Source organism: Helianthus annuus, chromosome 17 (genome assembly GCF_002127325.2).
Source record: "Helianthus annuus cultivar XRQ/B chromosome 17, HanXRQr2.0-SUNRISE, whole genome shotgun sequence".
NCBI classification, from domain to species: Eukaryota; Viridiplantae; Streptophyta; class Magnoliopsida; order Asterales; family Asteraceae; genus Helianthus; species Helianthus annuus.
This window is the reverse complement of record NC_035449.2, coordinates 24,716,381-24,728,385: the sequence shown is the minus strand read 5'-3', so window position 1 is coordinate 24,728,385 and position 12,005 is coordinate 24,716,381.

Below are 12,005 nucleotides of genomic sequence, written 5' to 3'. Positions count from 1 at the left end.
TTTATTTTATATAGACAGTAAAATAATGCCAAGACACCACGGACAAACGATAAGGAAAGATCACCTTCAACATAAGTAACTAGTTATTAAAGTCATTAATACAAAACCAAATAAAAAGTGCAAAAGATTAAAAATAAAAAGTATTATACTAAACACTTGTCTTCACCAAGTGATGTAAGAGACTTAGGCAAACATGGCCTTGATTGTCAAGAACTCTTACGATCAATCTTGGATCCCGAGACGACTCACACACTCTACGATGGACAATGGATGATGGTGGTGGATGATGGTGATATGGTGGTGGTGGGTGGTGGATGAGGTGTGAGAGAGGTGGTGTGCCAAGGGATGAGGGAGAATGAAACCAAGCTCCTCTATTTATAGGCTGGACAGAACGCTGGACACGGCCCCGTGCCCGTCTGACACTCTCTCTCTTCATTAATTGTAATTACGAATTACAATTAATGCGCCTGCTGTACTTTCAACACGCCCCCGTGCCCGCTGGGCACGGCCCCGTGGTGAGCAATGGAAGCTTCTACTGGTTTGTCTTTTCTGCTGCTTCCTGGGCACGCCCCCGTGTTCGCTGGACACGGGGCGTGTTCAGACTCTGTTTTCTTCTCTTTGTTTTTGGGAGGTGCCGTTGAGGGTCCGGGCAGTCCACTTTTGTTCCTTTTCTTGTATTTATGGTAGAATTAGTGGTCTTTTTGCTTCTTTTGTGATTTTTAGCTCATTTCATCCTGAAAATACAAAAGGAAGACAAAAACACTCTTTTTCCAACATTAGTACTTAAAAAGGGTTAGTTTTATGCCTTAATTGATGTGTTTTATATGTTGCATTTTACACACATCAAATACCCCCACACTTGAACTTTTGCTTGTCCTCAAGCAAAACTCTTTTAATGTGGCTTACACTCCCAAATGGAATAGGTAGAAGAGAAGTTTTTTAGCTTGTCCTAGAGTGTCGGGAATCCAAGGTTTTTATAGGTTTTATTTTTATTTTATTTACAATCCTATTCGTCATGATTTATTTTGAACTTTTCATAAGATAAACTACTTATTTTGGTATAACATAACTTATTAAAATTCCATTTATATACAAGTTCACATACCTCACGGGAGATCATTCAACACTCGGCCGAAGGTGTATATTTAAGTGAATCGCTCGAGAGCGGCACGGACTTACGTTTTCCATAGGCTTGCCAAGCGATCAATCCTCCTCCTTTTTAACTTTTTACCTTTGTAAATATCAAGAGGACTTTTGGGGTGAAGGCTTGGGTTTAAAGGTGGGTGGTTGGTTAGTGGTTAGTAAAAAGGGCGAAAATCGTAACAAGTGTCGGTTTTCATACCTCTTTTTTTTTAGTGACATTTATTTTTGAAGTATTTCTCCAAACAAGCTTTTGTAGCTTTTGTTTGCTTTTGACTTCATTATTCATATTTTTTCTTTTTTTTTTTTTCGTCACGTAGAGGGTATGTTTATGAAAAACCGAGCTTGTTACTAAAATAAGGGTGAAAAAATGAAAAAAGGTTTTTGGTGGGTAAAAAAAAATTGTTTTGGGGGTAATGAAATAAAAGGTTTAGGCTCAAAGGGGTTTTTCTAGGGGGATTTTGGGTAGGTAAAAAAAATGAAAAATAATGGTTTTGAAAGAAAAATAGTTAGTCCTAATGCCTCCATCATTTACTTACTTGGGTTTAAGTTGGTAAGGACCGGGAATGTATCGTCGTGGCAAGTTCTAGATTTGTAAAGACCGAGCGGCTATTCACACAAGAAACGAAAAATGAGCATTTAATCTAAATATGTATATTTTTATGCTCAATAAAGGCTCAAAACTCACTTTTGTGGGAATGGGTTTTTAATGTGACCAAGCATATATAATCGAATTTTAGCTAGACTTGTTATACCGTTTCATAATTTTCTTATGTTAGTTCTTTTTATCACGACGCTATCGGTTGTAAAATAAAAAAAATATATAACCCTTTTATAACTTGTTATTCCCAACTTAAACTAAGACAAGTAAATAAAAAAAATGAAAAAGTTTTTTTTTGAAAAAAATTTGGGGTGTTTAGCGGTTCCAATAGAGTTTTGTGTAAGGCTTGTTTTAGGATTTTGCAAAATTTCAAGGTTTTAGCATTCCCCCCCACACTTAAATTACACATTGTCCTCAATGTGTCCAAAAATAAAGTTTTTGGTTGATTAGAATATGTAAAAGTGTGTTTAAAAACAAAGATTTGTGTTACTGGCACTCTGGACACGGCCCCGTGTCCATTGGACACGGCCCCGTGGTGAACTGCCAGTAACGAAAAACTTACAGAGGATGGACACGGGGGCGTGTTGGGTGAACACGGCCACGTGTCCGGCAAAAATCTGCAGGTCAGTAGCCAAACAGCAGAACTGGGAGATGGGCACGGGGGCGTGTCGGCTGGACACGTCCCCGTGTGGACAGTCTGTTAGCCACAAAAATAGGTTTTTCCCCCGGTTTCTTCATCCTAGGGCTGCAAGTGCCAATGTTTAGCACTCTAACCCTTGCATTGCACCTGTTCAATCATTCAATACCATCCAACCAAGCACAAACCATCCTAATCTTACCATTGTCAAATATTATCCAAACATAAAGTAAAAACAAAATAAAGATAAAAAGAAAAGAGTTAAGGAAAGTAAATTGTTTGACAAATGGCACGCAGGCCATGAATTGTTCGATGGATAAGAAGGGTAATCAAACCTGTGGGCTCATCACCAGCTAGCCCCTTGTTCCTCCCACTTTCCTACTCCATATCTTCATCACTATCTCCACCTCCGCCTCCCTGCCCCGCCATGTACTCCCGGATGCTACCGATATCATCTTGTATATCGTTGACGCTGCGTTCGATAGCTCCAACCCGGAGGTGTGTGTTGTTGGCGAGGTTGTAGGTGTTCCTGGTGCACATGAGGTTTTCCTGCAAAAGATCATGTAAACTTTGGAAATTAGGAAAACCGCCTCCTTGAGAGGAGGATTGACCCGGATCGCCTTGGGGAAGGTATTGATAATGTGGAGGTGGTGCATGAAGAACTAGAGCCTCCTGCGGGTTCCATGCATAGCCTTGCGTTCTCTGAAAGCGCACCGTCCCGTCCTCCGCTTCATAAAGCAAGTTCATGGATCGGCAAATGTTATAATCGACCCGTCCCGACCATGGACTCCTTTCGAAGGACCTTGGGATATTCGTGAAGTGCTTGAAGAGACGGTACACCCATCCTCCGAAGAAGATTGGTGTAGGAGCAGAGGCAAGGCGGTTTAGGTGCATGTTTCGCAGTAGGAGGTACGGAACATCTAGAGGCTTCTGGTTGTGGATGCAGTGAAGGACAACCAAATCTTTCAACCCAACAACGCCACTACTGTTGTGGCATTGGTTCAGCGAGTACGATAGGTGCCTGTGGATATATCGGTATAGCGGGTCCCTCAGTTTGGTACTTTTGGTGCTGCTTGGGTTGTAGATCCCTTCACCGATTTGAGCCCATGCGGCTTGGCGTTCAGTTGCGTCCAAGTCTCGCAATCCCCCGGTATTCTCTTCATTCCCCGCTTCTTCATCTTTGTACAGCCCAATGATTGATCCGAACTGCGCCATGGAGGTTCTATAGGTCGTTCCTCCACATCGAAATTTGACCGCCTCGTGATCAAACGGTTCGCATCTCGAGTTGAAGACGAACGTACTATAGAACTCCATTGTGCATTGATGGACCGACCGAAGTCGGGCAGTCAATGCGACGTGCAGTGGACCCGTCACTATGTTGTTGAAGCGGTCCAGTTGGTTTACCATTGTCAGCAAATCAGTACATGCCCGCCTTGGATACTCTTCGGGCCTTGTTTGTAGGACCTCGTAGCGAGCCCTGGCGTCAAGTTCGCTGGCATTAAACCGTGTGAATTTAGACATCTGAAAAGAATATAGCAAAAGTTAGTGCGAAACATGGAAATTCAGGTTGAAAACTGCAAACAGTGGGCTGGACACGGCCCCGTGTTCAGCGGACACGGCCCCGTGTCCAGGCGTCTGTAACACCTAATTTTCATTTTTTTCGTCCCGGTTTTGAAAACCTGAAAATTTTTAGCCTAGTAGCAGCGGTTTCCCCCGAAAATGAAACCCTAAGTGTCATTTTTCCAAAATCAAACCATTTACCCTTTCAATTTTGTGTGTTTTTCGGTTCAAGAACAAGGGTTTGTGTTTTTAGTCGGAAATCGGACAAATCTATCAACAATACATGTCTATTTACTTCCTACTACTCTACTCTAAACTACTACTAACAATTTTCATCAAAAATTTTGAGTTCGATCCGGATGAACATGAAGAACCCTAGATTTCCCCCAATTTTTGATGTTTTAACTCCATGCAAGTAACTAATCTAACTACTAAGAAGGATAGAATCATACCTTGATGTCGTTAGGTTCGGTGGTGACGTTCGAAATCTGCAGAAAATCGCCTCTAACCAGAGAGTTTTCGGCGAAACGGGGCGTGTGGAATGGTGTAACTGATAGAAAAAGAGGGTTTTATCCCGACAGTCGCCTCGACACGGCCCCGTGCCCAGCGGACACGGCCCCGTGCCGGGTGAAGTTTTAGTTTTTTTTTTTTTTTTTTTTTTTTTTTTTTTTTTTTTTACGTGTTCGTGTGCATGCCCCTTATTTCCGAAAAATGGTTAGATGATTTTTCTGGTTTTGAACGTATACTTACCTGTAACATGTCGGATATGAGTTTATTCGTTGACCGTTTGAAGTGCGATTTCCTCTTCCTCATCCTCAATGGATCCTCTGTAGAGTTTCAGCCGTTGGCCATTGACCTTGAATGGTGTCCCATTTCGAGTTTTAATTTCTACTGCACCGTGTGGAAAAACATGGGTGACTGAAAAAGGTCCCGACCACCTAGACTTTAACTTACTAGGAAACAATCGAAGTCGCGAATTAAACAATAGAACTTGGTCTCCAACCCGAAATTCATTAGATTTAATATATTTATCATGCAAATTTTTCATCTTTTCTTTATAAATTTCGGAGTTAGAATATGCATAATTCCTAAGTTCTTCTAATTCGTTTATTTGACAAAATCGATTTTTACCGGCAACTTCTAAGTCTAAGTTTACGTTTTTTATTGCCCAGTAGGCTTTGTGAGCGATTTCTACTGGCAAGTGACAACTTTTTCCATAGACGAGTTTATATGGGGTTGTGCCTATAGTGGTTTTATAAGCGGTTCGAAAAGCCCATAAAGCGTCGTCTAGTTTGTCGGCCCATTCTTTTTTATTTATTCCTACGGTTTTCTCAAGTATTCGTTTTAAACCTCGATTAGTCACTTCGGCTTGCCCATTTGTTTGAGGATGATATGCTGTTGAGACCCGGTGATAGACCCCATACCTTGTTAATATTTTTTCGAGTTGATGATTGCAAAAATGGGTACCTCTATCACTTATTAATGCTTTTGGTGTCCCGAAACGAGAGAACAACTTTTTCAGGAATTTTACCACTACTCTTCCATCATTTGTTGGAAGAGCCTCGGCCTCTGCCCATTTAGACAAGTAATCGACTGCCACAAGTATATATTTGTTTCCCTTTGAAGGTGGGAAGGGTCCCATGAAATCGAGTCCCCACACATCAAAGATTTCACAAACGAGAATGCCACTTTGAGGCATTTCATTTTTGGAAGAAATATTACCTGTTCTTTGGCAGGCATCACATGTCTTTACAAGGTTTTGTGCATCCTTGTAAATGGTCGGCCAGTAAAATCCCGAATCAAATACCTTTCTTGCGGTACTTGCGGCACCATGATGTCCTCCGTATGGACCTTCATGACAATGACGGAGTATTCTTCGTGCTTCATTACCATGGACACACCTTCGGATGAGTTGGTCGGCACACATTTTGAAAAGATAGGGGTCTTCCCAAAAGTAATGCTTTACATCAGCAAAGAACTTTTTTCTTTGATGATGTGGCCATCCTTTGGTGACTATACCACTGGCTAAGAAATTAGCGTAGTCGGCATACCATGGTTCTTGTCTGCTTTCCATCATTTCCAGGGACTCCGTGGGAAATTTTTCGTTGATTTGCTCGTCCCTGGTTTTCTCCAAAGCTGGGTCTTCTAAGCGTGAGAGATGATCCGCAGCAGTGTTTTCTGCTCCTCTTTTGTCCTTGATTTCAATGTCGAATTCTTGGAGGAGTAGAATCCACCTTATCAAACGGGGTTTTGCGTCTTGCTTCTTGAAGAGGTACCTGATGGCTGCATGGTCTGTATAAACTATTGTTTTAGAAAGAACAAGATAAGAACGAAATTTATCAAAAGCAAATACCACCGCTAGTAACTCTTTTTCTGTAGTTGTATAATTTTCTTGTGCATCATTTAGAGTTTTACTAGCATAATAAATTGGGTGGAAATGTTTTTCTTTTCTTTGTCCCAAGACTGCTCCAACAGCAAAGTCGCTTGCATCGCACATGATTTCGAAAGGAAATTTCCAATCAGGTGCTATCATGATAGGTGCATTGACTAGCATTTCCTTGTGGGTTAGAAATGCTTGATTGCATTCCTTGTCAAAGATGAAGGGTGCATCTTTTTCAAGCAATTTTGTTAGAGGTCTTGAAATTTTCGAAAAGTCCTTGATAAACCTTCTATAGAATCCGGCATGCCCTAGGAAACTTCTGATTGCTCTCACGGAGGATGGAGGAGGTAATCGAGAAATAGTCTCTATTTTTGCTCGATCAACTTCCATTCCTTCGCTTGAGATTTTATGCCCGAGTACTATTCCCTCTGTTACCATGAAATGGCATTTTTCCCAGTTAAGGGCGAGGTTAGTTTCCTCACATCGGGATAGCATTCGTTCAAGATTATCGAGGCATTGATCATATGAGTCTCCAAAGATGGAAAAGTCATCCATGAAGACTTCCATGGTTTTTTCAATCATATCATGGAAAATGGCGACCATACAACGTTGGAATGTTGCAGGTGCATTACATAGACCGAATGGCATGCGTCGATATGCAAAAGTTCCGTAGGGGCATGTGAAAGTTGTTTTCTCTTGGTCTTCTGGTGCTATCGGTATTTGGAAGTAACCTGAAAAACCATCTAAGAAACAATAAAATTTATGACCGGATAATCTTTCTAACATTTGATCAATGAATGGTAAAGGAAAGTGGTCTTTCCTTGTTGCTTCATTTAATCTCCTATAATCTATACAGACTCTCCATCCTGTGACGGTTCTCGTGGGTATTAATTCATTTTTCTCGTTAGTTATTACCGTCATACCTCCTTTCTTTGGGACTACTTGGACGGGACTTACCCACGGGCTATCGGAGATAGGGTAGATTAGTCCAGCGTCGAGTAGTTTGATGACTTCATTTTTAACCACTTCTTGAACATTGGGGTTCACTCTTCGTTGTGGTTGAATCACCGTTTTGTAGTCATCATTCATTAAAATTTTGTGCGTGCACATGGAAGGACTTATTCCTTTAATATCTACAAGCTTCCAAGCGATCGCATTTTTGTGTTTTTTAAGTAGGTTAACTAATTTTTCTTTTTCTTTGCTAGTTAATTTAGACGAAATAATTACAGGTAAACTACCTTCTTTGCCTAGAAAAGCATATTCCAAACCTTTAGGGAGTTCTTTGAGCTCAATGGGTGGGTCTTTAGGAGACACCTTATTTTGTGGCTCGTCTAGATCAAGAACTTTAAAGTTTGTTCTATGGCTACCTCTTCATCGACAAAGTGGTCTTCTTCGTTGGTTGTATCGGGTGGCTCAGCTTCATCTTCAATTAGGGGGTCATTATTGCCAAAAGGATATTTCATTGAGCGCTCAAGATCTATGCTCCTTTTGAATGCCCCTAATTGAAGAGGTAGATTGTTGAATTTCCGGTTTTTCAAAGCTTTGTGAGTTTGTACAAAAGGTTTTCCCAAGACTAGGGGGGCATCATCTAAAATGACGAAGTCGGTTGGGATTACCATTTGATTCGTTTGAACCAAAACATCTTCAACTACACCGATTGATTTCACTACTTTTCGGTCGGATAGAAAAATGGGTATTTGAAGTGGAGTATAATCACTAATACTTAGCTTTTCAAAAATGTAGTTAGGCATTATGTTAACACAAAGATCTTTATCAATAGTGATATTGCTAATAAACGAATTTTGAAAGAAACATGGAACCGGTGTGATGTTAATTTCAAAAGGATCTTCTTTTATTAGCGAGGTTTGATCATTAGTTAACTTAACACTTACTAAGTCATTGATTTTAGCATTAGTGTTTAACTCTTTTAAAAACTTGGCATGAGGGGTTATTAAACAATGATTTTCGAAAGTAGGTGACAAGAGAATAATTTCCTCAAAATTAGACTCTTCTTGAATTTTAACATTATCGGACTCACCATTTTCGTTGTTTAACTCATGTGTCTGTTTTTCACTTTCTTGTTCTTCCATTTTTACACTTTCAACTATCTCTACGTTATTATCATTTTTTAATTCTTCTCTTGCGCGGGATTCCTTTTCCCTTGCGCGAGATTCTTTCATGCAACGTTCGATAGTTTTAATGTGTTCTAATATCCTATTAGTTACTTCGGTGAGATTGAAAGAATTTGGATCCTCAAAGCTTGAATCCGGTTGTTCGATCCTTGGTTCCTCATAGTACTCATATGAAGTAGATGGTTCGCACCATTGTTCTTCATTGTAAGTGTATGATGGATAAGGGTCGAAACTTTGATCTTCATAGTACTTATATGAGGTGGGTTGTTCATGCCATGGTTCCTCATAATAAGAATATGAAGGTGGTGGCTCATATCTTGAGTCCTCAAAGTATGAGTATGAAGGTTCATACCTTGGTTCATCAAAATATGAGTATGAGGAAGGAGGTTCATACCTTGGGTCTTCATAGGATGTGTATGAAGTTGATGGCTCGTACCTGGGCTCCTCATAATGGTTGTATGAATTGGATGGTTGATATGAAGTACTATATTGAACCGAGCGTGCATTACGACAATTAGTGCAATAATTACCTCTATAATCATCCTCATCATAGGTGTAGTTGTAACCTCTTGAGTATTGATCCATAAGAATCACTCAACAGACCACAACTGAGTCTCGGGACCAGAAAACAAAAATAAGACGGAAACAGAAGCTGGACACGGCCCCGTGTTGAGTGAACACGGCCCCGTGTTCAGGGTCTGTATCTGGGCGTTTTAATTAAAGTTACTGGTCACGTTGGACACGGGGGCGTGTTCAGCGAGCACGGCCCCGTGTTCAGACTCTGTATCTGGGTATCTAACTAAAAATATGCAGCACGGGGGCGTGTTCAGCGAGCACGGCCCCGTGTTCAGGCTACTGTAAATGCAAACTAAACTAAAATGCAGAAAAATGCGCGCGTTTTAAAAAAAAGTTTTGAAAAACTGATTAGGCCGTCGATTTTAAGCTTTCTTAAAATCCTTGTGTCCCCGGCAACGGCGCCAAAAACTTGATGCGTGTCAGTGTGTATATGTTTTTAATAAATAATTAAGCCCTTTTTACACTTTTAACCAAGTTTTAAATTTATAAAACACGATATTCACTAACACTAAACACACATATGGGCAAGTGCACCCATCGTGGACGTAGTATAGTGTTGGTAAGATACCGAGGTCGTCCAAGGACACAAGAGCTTTTAATACCGGTTTATCCTCAACGTCTAACCAAATCAAAAAAGTTAGAAAAATGTTTTAAACTAAGAAAAATAAAAAACTAACTAAATGCTGAAAAATAAAATAAAATAAAAACAGATAGACAAGATGAATCACTTGGATCCGACACGTGTATTAGTATAACCTTTGATTATTTTTGCACTTTTGCACTTGTTTAAGAGATTATCTTAGTTATTGTAGTAGGCCCCTCTTTTGAAGGCGACGTTACCCTCAACCCAGTAGTTTGAGTCAGCAAGGATACAATCCTAAAGGGTCGGATTATTGAAAGATAATGAATTAAGTTATTAATGCAAATTATGGTAGGCCCCGCTTTTGGCGGTGACGTTACCCTCGGCTAAGTAGTCTGAGTCAGCAGGGATACAGTCCTAAATAGCCGGGTTATAGTATTAATAGTAGTTAACTTATGAGGGGGTCAAAGAGTTTGGATCCCCGCCATCCAATACCTATGGGCATTGAAGGAGATCCTACTAAATTTGACCCAGGTCCCAAGCAGGACCTCTAAACGCTGAACAAGGGCAAGACCTTTACCAAACCGTTCCCTTAACCCCCGACCAGGTAGCCAACATACCTCCATATAGACCGTGGAGATATGAATGGTGAAAATCTTTTATTTTATATAGACAGTAAAATAATGCCAAGACACCACGGACAAACGATAAGGAAAGATCACCTTCAACATAAGTAACTAGTTATTAAAGTCATTAATACAAAACCAAATAAAAAGTGCAAAAGATTAAAAATAAAAAGTATTATACTAAACACTTGTCTTCACCAAGTGATGTAAGAGACTTAGGCAAACATGGCCTTGATTGTCAAGAACTCTTACGATCAATCTTGGATCCCGAGACGACTCACACACTCTACGATGGACAATGGATGATGGTGGTGGATGATGGTGATATGGTGGTGGTGGGTGGTGGATGAGGTGTGAGAGAGGTGGTGTGCCAAGGGATGAGGGAGAATGAAACCAAGCTCCTCTATTTATAGGCTGGACAGAACGCTGGACACGGCCCAGTGTCCACTGGACACGGCCCCGTGCCCGTCTGACACTCTCTCTCTTCATTAATTGTAATTGCGAATTACAATTAATGCGCCTGCTGTACTTTCAACACGCCCCCGTGCCCGCTGGGCACGGCCCCGTGGTGAGCAATGGAAGCTTCTACTGGTTTGTCTTTTCTGCTGCTTCCTGGGCACGCCCCCGTGTTCGCTGGACACGGGGCGTGTTCAGACTCTGTTTTCTTCTCTTTGTTTTTGGGAGGTGCCGTTGAGGGTCCGGGCAGTCCACTTTTGTTCCTTTTCTTGTATTTATGGTAGAATTAGTGGTCTTTTTGCTTCTTTTGTGATTTTTAGCTCATTTCATCCTGAAAATACAAAAGGAAGACAAAAACACTCTTTTTCCAACATTAGTACTTAAAAAGGGTTAGTTTTATGCCTTAATTGATGTGTTTTATATGTTGCATTTTACACACATCAGGAACACATGTTGGAAGGTTGTGGTTAGTTGGGGGACTTGTGTGTCAAAGAGTTGTGGTGAAAACTTTACTATAAAAGGCCATGTTAAGTTCACAAATGAATCATAACTCAAAACACATCTCCTGATCATTCCTGGAGCTCTCAAGCTGTTCTTCTAACTTTCTAAGTCGTGCATAAGCTTCTGTAAGTTGCCTAACCCTTTGTGGTTTAGTTTTTCCATAGTTTTAGCCCAAAAGTCAATCCGTCGTAACTAACGATTGACTTTGCGATAAATCACGAATGGTCCAGTAAATTGTCGAATCAAAAGTAGTTATGTGTTGGTATTTATGTGGGTAATAAACCCTCAAAAGGGTTCCCCCTGATCACCACTCTAACTAGTTCGAATATCGAGTCAAACGTGCGCCTAAAAAGTCAACAGAAAGCCATTTTGCGATTTTGTACATAATCTGTAATATAGATACTATGAAACCTGTTTTGATGATCATAAAACATGATAATAAGTATAGGAACAAGTCTAAACTCGTTTGATCCGACCATTTACGATATTGACCCGGTTCGGAACCGAAAGTCGCAAAAGTTTGACTTTTGCATTGACTTCAGTTCTGACCCGTTAAAGATCGATTTAGACATGCCTTAGGACTCTCTTAGGACCAGGTTACATGATGGTATAAACCTCTGTGACCGGTTCGTTGTTTGTCCGAGTCTTTTACGCATTTCCGTTAATTACTTAAAAGTTGACCGTAACGCCCTTTATAAATTTAAACGAGATTTTCGGACATGTGAATGGATCATGACCTTGATTACTGAATTCTAAGCATGTCCCTAAAATTTCATGTCAATCCGAGGTCCAGAATAAGAGTTATGCCAATTAGCG